A 10587-nucleotide genomic window follows, 5' to 3' on the forward strand; every position below is an offset into this window, starting at 1 on the left:
TGACTTCTCATTTTATTCCATTGATCTGTCTTTTTAGGTGTTGATACCACACTGTTTGGATTATAGAGCCTTTGTAGTGTGTATTAATACCTTATAGGACCATTCCTCTTTCACAGAAGATTGTTTTCAAAAGACAGGAGTTATTATAGAATATTTGTAGGCTGAGGGAAATGACCAAGTAGAGAGATGAGTCAGGAGAGAGAGGGGAAAATTGTGATGCCCTTGAATAAGCACATGTGGAGAGTTCTGGAAGGAGCCAGTGAATACAGATTCAGAAGTCGGTAGACTTGTTGGTGAGAAGAATTCTCTTCTGACTTTGTTTTCCAGTGAAATAAGAACCAAGGTCATCAGCTAAGAGTGGGGAAAGGGGAGAAGAAGGGTAATCACTCAGACAGTGCTGAGGGCCCACTTGAGGTTTGTGGTAATAAATAGAAAGCAAGACCCATCTGCATAGTTATGTGTTTTCCTCTAGCCTCACGCAATGGTTTGAGCTTGGGAGCTGAGTAGGCAAGGAGTTGAGTTTAAACAGAGTTGGGATTTAGCCAAACAAGCATGACAAATGGAAACAGGGATTAAGTAGTGAAGGCAGCATGGATGCAAGTGAGCAGAATGATGGGCTAGGGATACAAGTTGAGTAAGGAGGGGAAATAAGGACAGTGGGTGAGGCGGGTGGATGTGAAGAAGATAGTGACGATGGGTTAAAGATCCTGAAGGGGTTTAAGAAATGTTGGAGTCTTTGGAAGGGCAGGTGATGCTCCTGGGGGTGGATGGATAAAATGGGATAGAAGAAAGATGTCAACAAAGATATAAAAAGACTGAAGGGCCAGAATGTGGGCAGGTTGTCTTTGTGGTTGAGATGGTAGCGACAGAGAAACAGTGAGCCTCATCCTAAAATCTTCATGAGCAAAGGGCAGTGGCTGGGAGGTAGGAGGCGCCTGCAAATGAGAGTGGGGAGCGGGTGGGTTCTCAGTTAATCATTCCTCAAGGACTCACAGAATTTCAGCACAGGAAGTTCAGGTCCCCACCACCCCTGGGAGTCCCCTAATGCTCCTTTTCAGTCTGTTCCCCTGGCAACTTTCCAGGGTTGGATTAAGCTGTGAAGGCTAACTCTAAGAGGCTTTACGAAGAGATTTCTCTTTAAGTTTGCAGAGCCTGGCATTCCTTAAAACTCAAAGACAATTTGAGAGCCACGAGAGATCGTACGGACACTTTTTGCAGGGCTGGCTCGAGTGGCACCATGGGAAAGATCCTGGGATTCCTCTGCAGTGCAGGCCAGGTGAATGGAGAGGCCACTTGTTGTCATGCAGGAACACGAGGGGGTGAGCTTAAACCCTCAAAGGGTCAATTACTCTGGACAGCCCACCCTGGCTACAAAACCAAAGCCATAGCTCTTTCTAAAAGAGCTCCTAAGTGTTGAAAACTAGGACTTTCTGAGAATCCCCAAATCTGAAGTTAGATCCTGGAAAATGATGTGTCCCAGCCAGGGGAACTGGACCTGGGTCACCTTCAGAAGACCAAAGCTGTAATGAGCCCTGGTTGACTGGGTGACCCCAGTGTGGCTTTGGCCATGCACTTGAGGCTGACTGTGCCTGAGGCCTGTTGACAGGAAGGGCTCTAGGTCTTCATGAGGGAAAAATAGATAATGTGAGAAGTTAACCTTTGGGGGAGCAGGAATAATGAATGGACTTAGGATGGGTCCCTGGGTGAGGTGACAAATGGGACATGTGGAATGTCAGACCTGGGTCTTTGTTGAGAATGAAAGATTATGGTCCAGGACCAGTTAAGATGTTAGAAATAAGATTCAGATGTAGGTTATTTTCAGTCATGTATAGTAATTGGTAAGTTGGCGTAAATGTAGAAGAAAAGTGCATGCTGGACTTGGAGCCCACTGGCTTGTGCTCACGAGGACTGGAGAGAACAGGTGAGAAAAACCCCATCTCTGTTTCCTAGCTGTGTCTCAGGAGGTCCTGTGTGGAGGAGGGGCCAGGTCCTATCAGCTCTTACTCTCAGGCTGTAATTTGCCAATGGGATTGGGTTCCAAGATTGACAGATGGGGCCTGAATTGGGGTAGGAGAGGCGGAGGGGGTAGGGTGGGGAAGTTCCAGACACCTCCACCCTCACCCATACCTGCGGCTTCCTTTGCTCAGAAAGATGTGGTGCTTGGGGGTTCCCAGCCCTGAACTTCCATCCAAAAGAGGCACCTCAATCCTGGAGAAACACACAGACATGCGCACATATACCCACTCCCACTTAGGCATATCCTCAAATCCACAAACCCCAAATTGTAATTTTTCTCACTCAGTTGCCAGCAGCAGCTGTGGAGAACATGAGAACATGAGAACACCCAGAGAACATGAACCCCAAATGCGAAAGTTTGTTAAGACACGCAGATCAGTGGAGATGCTCTTTGACAAATAAAGGCTCTCCAAATCCCACAGCTCGCACAGCTTTTAGAGGGTTATGTTTCTGTCTACAACACCCAGCTCCAGGCTCACGACTAAGGAAGCTCAGAGAACAAGTCTGAAGGCCCCGGATGGGAATCTGTGCTCAGCTTGGGGGTCTTGGTCTTGCCTGACTCCCACCCAGATGCCCAGAGTCCTCAGGTCAAGAGTCTGGCCTTGTTTCCCAGCTCGACTTCCCTGTCCAAAACCCGGGCGAACATTGTCACATCCCCTGATGCTGATCATCTACCTTCCTGACCCACCAACCCTGAACACACACACACACACAGTCTGCCTCTTCCAATTTGGACCAACTTACTATACTTCAGTTGCCACTGAGATGTTGGCTTTTGCTCCCCAAACATCTCACCCCTCTTTTTCCTGGTTGGCAAACTCCCTTTCATAGGTATACTTTTTGGACTCAAGTCCCCACTCAAGCCTGCCTTTTGAATAGTAGACAGTTGACTGTGCTCTCATGTTTAACCCTTTTGGTAAGGTCTATTCTGTTCGCTGGGAGACATGTGAAAGTTAGCCTTTAACTCAGTGACGTCATGGTATTTTGCTCTCGTGTAAGCTACTGTGTATGTGTTTTTCAGGAACTTTCTTCAGCCTGTTTGCCTCTCTGTTATGTGAGTGACCACAAGCAAATTTGAATCCTCTCTTCCCTTTCGGCTTGATGCTCACTTGTGTGGCCTAGAGGGTATTTGTGGAATAAGTTTGACCCCAAAGTGCGGGGTCACTGGGCTCTTCCTGGCAGAACAGAGTGGGCACAGATTCTGAAGCCCCAGCCAGGGTCTGTGGAACAGAGCATTCAAAATCTGCAAAGTCTAAGACACATGATTAATTAACACTGGTCTCTTGGGTCAGGCCTATCTGGGCCTCAATTCCCTGAGGTAGAGAAATAGAAATCTGAGTATCACCCATCGGGATTATCATAAGGATTAAGCAGTGTGATGTGAGTGTGCGGTGAGTACCGCTCAGTAAGTGTTACTTTCTTTTCTCTTTCTGGTCCTAGTGGAATGTGCTTTCCGTGGCACTGTTGATATCGGTTCTAGAAAATGAAACCCTTAAAGAAGCTCAGATGCTTTTGTGCAGGAAGCACCATTGCTGCATTTACCATGAGAGACGGACGCTCTGCCCTCTCAGCTCTTCCTCCGGCAGCTGCTCACAGATCTGTTCGGGTGGGGGAGACTTTTCCTGGCCTTCCTCAAAACCATCATTTGTGCAGCATCCCCAGGGCTACGAACAGCAAGGAAATGAGGGAAAGCAAGCAACATCTGGTGTTAAACAAATACCATCATCTTACAAATGACTCATCTCTGGGATAATGATTCTTGCGTACGTATAGCAGAGGGATGTCAACCCCAGGACTCGATACTAGAGAATAAACACCTGAAAGGCAGTCCTAGGGCTTCCTGACAGCTCTACTGTGTCTCCAGCTGAATTCCATTTTGGAAAAAAGAGAAGGTGCTCATGTTCGTAGCTTTTAGTCACACCAGACAGAAAGCTCACCTCCTGTTCTCTGTTCTGAAGAGCAGAATCCTGCAAACATACAGCATGATAGTAGGTCAGTGTTTGGGGTGGTGCCCGGAGGAGGGTGAGCTTTTGAGCATCTCCTGTCTTTCTCCCTCGCCCAAGGCCAAGACCATGTCTGTTTGTGAGGCTGCTGGTGCATTTGGGAGTCCCTGAGACGTTCTCAGGCATCATCCAGAGAGTTATACATGTAAATGGCTAAGACAGATGTTTTCCACTTCGCTTGGTTATTATGGGTGTTATACCCCAAAGAAGAAAAATGTTAATGAATCATTTTGTGACACTTAAATGACTCCTTAATAAGCTGTGATGGGAATGGCCTGCAGCCAAGTGGTGATGGAGAACTTTGTCCTTGGCAACCACTTGTTCAATCTTCTCTCCTCTTAGCATGATTTTTTTCTCTCTCAACTGAAATCCATCATCTAGCTTCATGTGAGGCAACCAGTCACCTGGCACTGACCCAGGCCATCAAGGATCCTCTCTGTAAGGTCCCAGACAAGACTGCTACCACCAAATGTTGTATCCTATGACATAAATGACAACCATGGATGTGTTTGTTTTGTCCTGCATAGTGTTTTGAACAAAAATCAATGGTTTGCAACATTCAAGAGATTTCATATAAATAGCTAAATTCTCAGCTTCTCTGCAAAAAAATCCCAGAAAGATTTGACAATGCTGGGTTAGCATTTTCACATTAGCAACTGTTGGCTGGAGCTGAGTAGTGGCTGCTCCTTTTAGGTGGGCTGTTGCTGTTCAGTTTGCCATGGACCTCACTACTCCCTATTGCCTCCATTCTCACATAGGTCAAATTTAGTGTCAGGCAACTGGCTCTTTTTATGCATTCATGTTACCTTCATGGCCCTGTAGGTACCCGTTTGCAGTCTCTGCTTTAGACCTTCCAAGCCTCCAGTGATGGCAACCATGTAATCAGAAGACTGGAACTTTCAGTCCCATCTACCTTCCCCACTCCCCTAATCTCCAGGAAGGGGAGAGGGGCTGGAAATCGAATTCAATCACCAATGGCCAATGATTTAATTAATCATGCTTATGTGATGAAGCCTCCATAAAAAAACAAATGGAACCCTGAATAGCCAAAGCGATTCTGAGAAAGAAGAACAAAGCTAGAGGCATCACCCTCCATGGTTTCAAACTGTATTAAAAGCTATGGTAATCAAAACAGTAAGGGATTGGCATAAAAACAGATACATAATTAGCAGAACTGAGAGCTCAGAAATACACCATCAGTTATGACAAAGGAGTCAAAAATATAGTGAAGAAAGGACAGTCTCCTTAATAAATGGTGTTGGGAAAACTGGATAGCCACATGCAAAAGAATGAAAATGCACCCCTATCTTACACCATACACAAAAATCAATTCAAAATGGATTAAAGACTTGAATGTAAGAACTGAGACCATAAAAATCCTAGAAGAAAGCATACATGCTCAGCTCTTTGGCATTGGTCTCTCTGATGATTTTTTTGTATTTGACACCAAAAGCAGAGGTGACAAAAGCAAAAATAAACAAGTGGGACTACATAAAACTAAAAAGCATCTGCACAGAGAAGGAAACTGTCAAAAAATGAAAAAGCAACCTACTAAATGGGAGAAAGTATTTGCAAATCATATATCTGGTAAGGGGTAAATACCCAAAATACATAAAGAACTCTTACCACTCAATAGCAAAATAAAAAGTTCAATTAAAAAATGGGCAGGGCTTCCCTGGTGGTGCAGCGTTTGAGAGTCCGCCTGCTGATGCAGGGAACATGGGTTCGTGCCCCGGTCCGGGAAGATCCCACATGCTGCGGAGCGGCTGGGCCCGTGAGCCATGGCTGCTGAGCCTGTGCGTCCGGAGCCTGTGCTCCGCAGCGGGAGAGGCCACAGCAGTGAGAGGCCTGCGTACCGCAAAAAGAAAAAAAAAAAAAAATTGGGCAGAGGATCTGAATAAATATTTTTCCAGAGAAGACATACAGATGGCCAACTGGTACATGAAAAGGTGCTCAGCGTCACTAATCATCAGGAAAATGTGAATCAAAACCACAATGAGATATCGCCTCACACCTGTTAAAATGGCTATTATCAAAAAGGCAAGAAATAACAAAAGTTGGCGAGGATGTGGAGAAAAGGGAGCCTCTGTGCACTGCTGGTGGGAATGTAAATTGGTGCAGCCACTATGGAAAACAGTATGGAGTTTCCTCAAAACAAAACAAAACAAAACAAAACCTAGAACTACCACATGATTCAACAATTTCACTTGTGGATGTTCATCCAGAGAAAAGGAAACACTAACTTGAAAAGATATGTGCACCCCCATGTTTATTGTGACATTATTTACAATAGCCAAGACATGGCATCAACCTAAATGACCATCAATGTATGAGTGGATTTTAAAAAGTGAGATAGATATATATATATATATATATATATATATATATATATATATACTGGAATATTATTCAACCATAAAAAAGAAGGAAATCTTATTAATTATGACAACATGGATGGACCTTGTTGGTATTATGCTAAGTGAAATAAGTCAGACAGGGAAAGACAAACACCATATGAGCTCACTCATACGTAGCATCTAAAAAACAAACAAAAAACTTGTGGATACGGAGAACAGGTTAGTGGTTGCCAGAGGCAGGGAGTGAGGGGTAAACAAAATGGGTGGAGGTGGTCAAAAGGTACCTATTTCCAATTATAACGTAAATAAGTCATGGGGCTGTAATGTACAGCATGGGGACTACAGTTAATTACACCATATTGCATATTTGAAAGTTACTAAGAGATTAGATCTCATAAGGACTCATCACAAGAAAAAAAATTTTTGTAACTATATATGGTGATAGATGTTAACTGGACTTATTATGGTGATCATTTTGCAACATATACATTATATAACATTTATACTGCAATTTTTAAAAAAGATACAACTCTAAATTCTAGTGGAGGAAACAAAATATAAAAAGCAAACTAATATGTGAGATAATTTCAGATCATGAGAAGTACTATGGAGAAAAATAAAATGGGGTAAAGGAGGTGGCAGAGGTTTACTCTTTTATACAAAGTAGTTAAAAGAGACTGTTCTGGAAAGGTGATGTCTGAACAGACTTGAATGAAATGAGGGAGGAAGCCGGGCCGTGATTCGGCAAGAAGGTTCTAGAAGGTCAGAGAGCAAGTCCAAAGACACAGGAAGGCGCATGTGAACAGGTCACTTCAGCGTAGATGTTACTGTAACACAAGGAATTCATCGGATGGCAGGTCTTCTTCACATGGCCTTGGAGGAGTCTGGTGCCTGGAGGAACCTGGTGTGGGAGAAGGCTTTCCTCCAAAGCACCTCAAATCAAGTCTGAGGCCAATTTCTCTGTGTTTTGTTTTTCTGCAACTTGTACCTGTTGTGAACGGCATCTCTAAATGCTTCTAGTTTCTTAGAGGAGAAAAGCAAGCCAACCAGAAAAGTACGGAAGCAAGAGGTCTTTCTATTTATTTTGTTCATTAAGTGAACAGATGAGCACATCACTGGAAAGTACAGGGTGACTAAGAAGAAGTCCAAAGGGAAAAACCTAATGGGGGAATTTTATTTAAAAACATAATTTGCATATCCACACTTTGGGTTTCCCTCTCAGCCTCTCTTTGGTTCTCAAAGCCCCTGGGAGAAGCTGGAGTGGTGGAGTGGGTATCTGAAGGTCCCATCAGCTTGAGGGCAGGGCTGTGGGAGTGAGGCCCCATGACCCCGTGGCCAGCTGATAAGAGCTCTCCACACAGGGCTGTTTGTAGACCACGAGGTGCTTGGCCACAAACCTTGACCCTTGACTGGGCTCAACTGTGGTAGATTCGTTGGAAGGATTAGTTCAAGAGCATTTTTTTCGTTCAAAAACCCTTCTCTTGAAGGGAGGGCTTCAGAAGGCACCCTTGGGGCAAAGGGGAAACCCACCCTTTTCTTTTTATAGGACTTCCTCATCCATCAGGTCAGTCAACACAAGAGGCGAGAGTCTGGGTAGAGAGAAGGGTGCCCGGAGCAGTAACCATGGATTTTGCCCCCTGTCAACTAGCAGTCACCAGATGAGCTATTCCTAGTCAATCACAAACATCTTTTGTGTATTTGTGATGTGCTCAGCATTTGATAAGTGTCTGACGACTTCCAACACCAAAAATGTGTTCACTGGCCCCTCCTGTAGGACTTTCCCTCAAAGGCCATGCTTTGCTCTCATTTCCTTTCTCTCCTGATCCAATCTCCACCTTCCCTGATTCCTATCCTCACTGTGCTTTCCCTCTTTGTAGAACCACCCTCAAGCTCTGTACTCCACACCCCTCACCCCCAGCCTCAGACCTTCCCAGAGAAATTGTATAGAATTGAGAGACAAAGCAAGGTCCACTTGAAAAAAGAGTGTCCGCCCACATAAACTTCTTCAGAACAATCTTTGCACAACGTACCTGCTGCTTAGTAAATGTTTAATAGTGAACTAAAACGTCCTCCTTTCCGTGCCCATCCTCCAGAGCCCTGCCCTGGGAGAGGGGAGGTGAAGAGAACTAAGATAACGTCGTTCTTCAGCTTTCTCCTCTCCTGGCTTCCAAACTCTGCCCAGGTTCTCCAATGTCCGAATTCCAAACGTGATGACCTGCTCTACTGGCAAGACCTCTGAGAGAAATAGAATAACAAGCCACAGTCCTGGTGTAAGTAGTCGTGCGAAGGGAGGGTTTGAGGGTCCGCAGAAGTGGCGAGGGCACTGGCTATTTTTGTTTTTTTGCCCAAGGTGAATGCGTGCCTGCCATTGGCAGTGAGAATGTTTTCTAATGTTGTAGGGTTCTTCTTTTCTTCAAGTAATGGAGCAGAAACACGCGAAGGTGACAGCTACTGGTTTCAGAAAGATCATATGCACTTCTTCGTGTTCATGTTACTTTTCTCCCTCAAGTGAAATTGAAGATCGAGCCATCTGTAAACTCCGTCCTCCTGTTCAAGGAAGACCCCCAAGGTAGGGCTTGGAGCTGTTCCTTCCCATAATCACTGCCACTTCCAGTACACTCTGAGATCGTCTAATTTTTTATTGTAATGTGGCCTGTATAACCTGAGAATGCTTCATAAGGAGTGGACTTCTCAGAAATATGTTCCTACCTCAGTATGAGGGACTTTTTAGGAAGTGAGGAGGAATACATTAAGGATGAAAAATAATGTGGGAATTCTGGCGGTTAAGCGGGAGTTGCTGTGAAGTCACATTTTTAGGCTGTTAAATAACAGATTGGGGAGTTCTATTTTCAGCAACATGGTTTTCTGTGTAATACAAAAAAAGAAAAAACCACCTTTTGCAAATTTCTAGAAATAATGAATAAATTCTAACCAATATCTAGCTGTACCTGCAAGAGAGTAAGGGCAATCTGGAGGGTAAAAAATGAAGAAAGAGGGCTTCCCTGGTGGTGCAGCGTTTGAGAGTCCGCCTGGTGATGCAGGGGACATGGGTTCGTGCCCCGGTCCGGGAAGATCCCACATGCCACGGAGCAGCTGGGCCCGTGAACCATGGCCGCTGAGCCTGCGAGGCCACAGCAGTGAGAGGCCCGCGTACCGCAAAAAAAAAAAAAAAAAAAAAAAGAAGAAAGGGCTATGAGCCTGCACGAGCTGATGCTGGGACTTCTTGGTAGGGGCAGGGGTGGGGTGGGAGAGCAGAGGGGGTGCAGGTGGGGAAAAGCAGTTGTTTGGGCTTCAGAATTGGCTGGGGAATCAAGGGGCTTAGGTTTTAATAACCAGCAGGCATAGAAGAGGAAGCCTGGGCCCCAGGAGAGGAGAAAGCGGGAACTGAAGCCCACCTCCACCCCAATGTAAGGATGAACTACAAACAATTGCCCACTCACCCAGCGAGATGACAAAGAAGCTTTTTTTTTTAAAAAAACAAAAAACAAAAGCCTACCCTTAATTTGTTAATTTATAATCATAGAGGTGCCCTCACAAAGATATGGTATTTAAATTTAAATTACCAGAGTGGTCTAGGATACATCCCACTAAGAGATTAATATAAAATGCTATCCCAGGCTGCTAATACCTTTGGGGCACCTGGCTGAAACAAACATAAAATCTCTCTAGGAGGCTACACCCTCCTCCCAGACCCTCTAGGATCCCCCTATGTGAAGCCCCTATTAAAGATTAACTTACAATGAAAAATTACAAAATACATGAAAAAAAATCGATAAAAAACAGTTAACAAACAAAGCAAAAATCAATAGTAAAACTCCAAGAACTTCAGATAATATAATCATTGGGTAGATTATAAAAGAAACACATTTAAAATGATAAAAAGTCATCAAAGGATTAATGAAGAACACAATAAAAGAATAGGACACTTTTGGTGCAGCCACTATGGAGAACAGTATGGAGGTTCCTTCAAAAACTAAAAATAGAACTACCATATGACCTAGAAATCCCCACTTCTGGGCATGTATCCATAAAAGATGAAAACTCGAATTTGAAAAGATACATGCACCCCAATGTTCACTGCAGCACTATTTACAATAGCCAAGCCATGGAAGCAACCTATGTGTCCATCAACAGATGAATGGATAAAGAAGATGTGGTGTATACACACACACACACACACACACACACACACACACACACACACACACACA

General features: G+C 44.4%; 1 long non-coding RNA gene across 1 annotated transcript in view; it reads left to right on the forward strand.

Annotated features, from left to right (window-relative positions):
• Nucleotides 1-8173: 8173 nt before the first annotated feature.
• LOC113631761 (uncharacterized) overlaps nucleotides 8174-10587 on the forward strand; it is a 7160-nt gene continuing 4746 nt past the window's right edge. The window contains exons 1-2 of the long non-coding RNA XR_003437555.1: nucleotides 8174-8646; nucleotides 8795-8945. This is a non-coding gene — a long non-coding RNA (uncharacterized LOC113631761). The remainder of the gene's footprint in view (nucleotides 8647-8794; nucleotides 8946-10587) is intronic.

The sequence above is a fragment of the Aethalodelphis obliquidens genome, unplaced genomic scaffold (genome assembly GCF_003676395.1).
Source record: "Aethalodelphis obliquidens isolate GAN/ISIS:26980383/991018 unplaced genomic scaffold, ASM367639v1 scaffold34, whole genome shotgun sequence".
Taxonomy (NCBI): domain Eukaryota; kingdom Metazoa; phylum Chordata; class Mammalia; order Artiodactyla; family Delphinidae; genus Aethalodelphis; species Aethalodelphis obliquidens.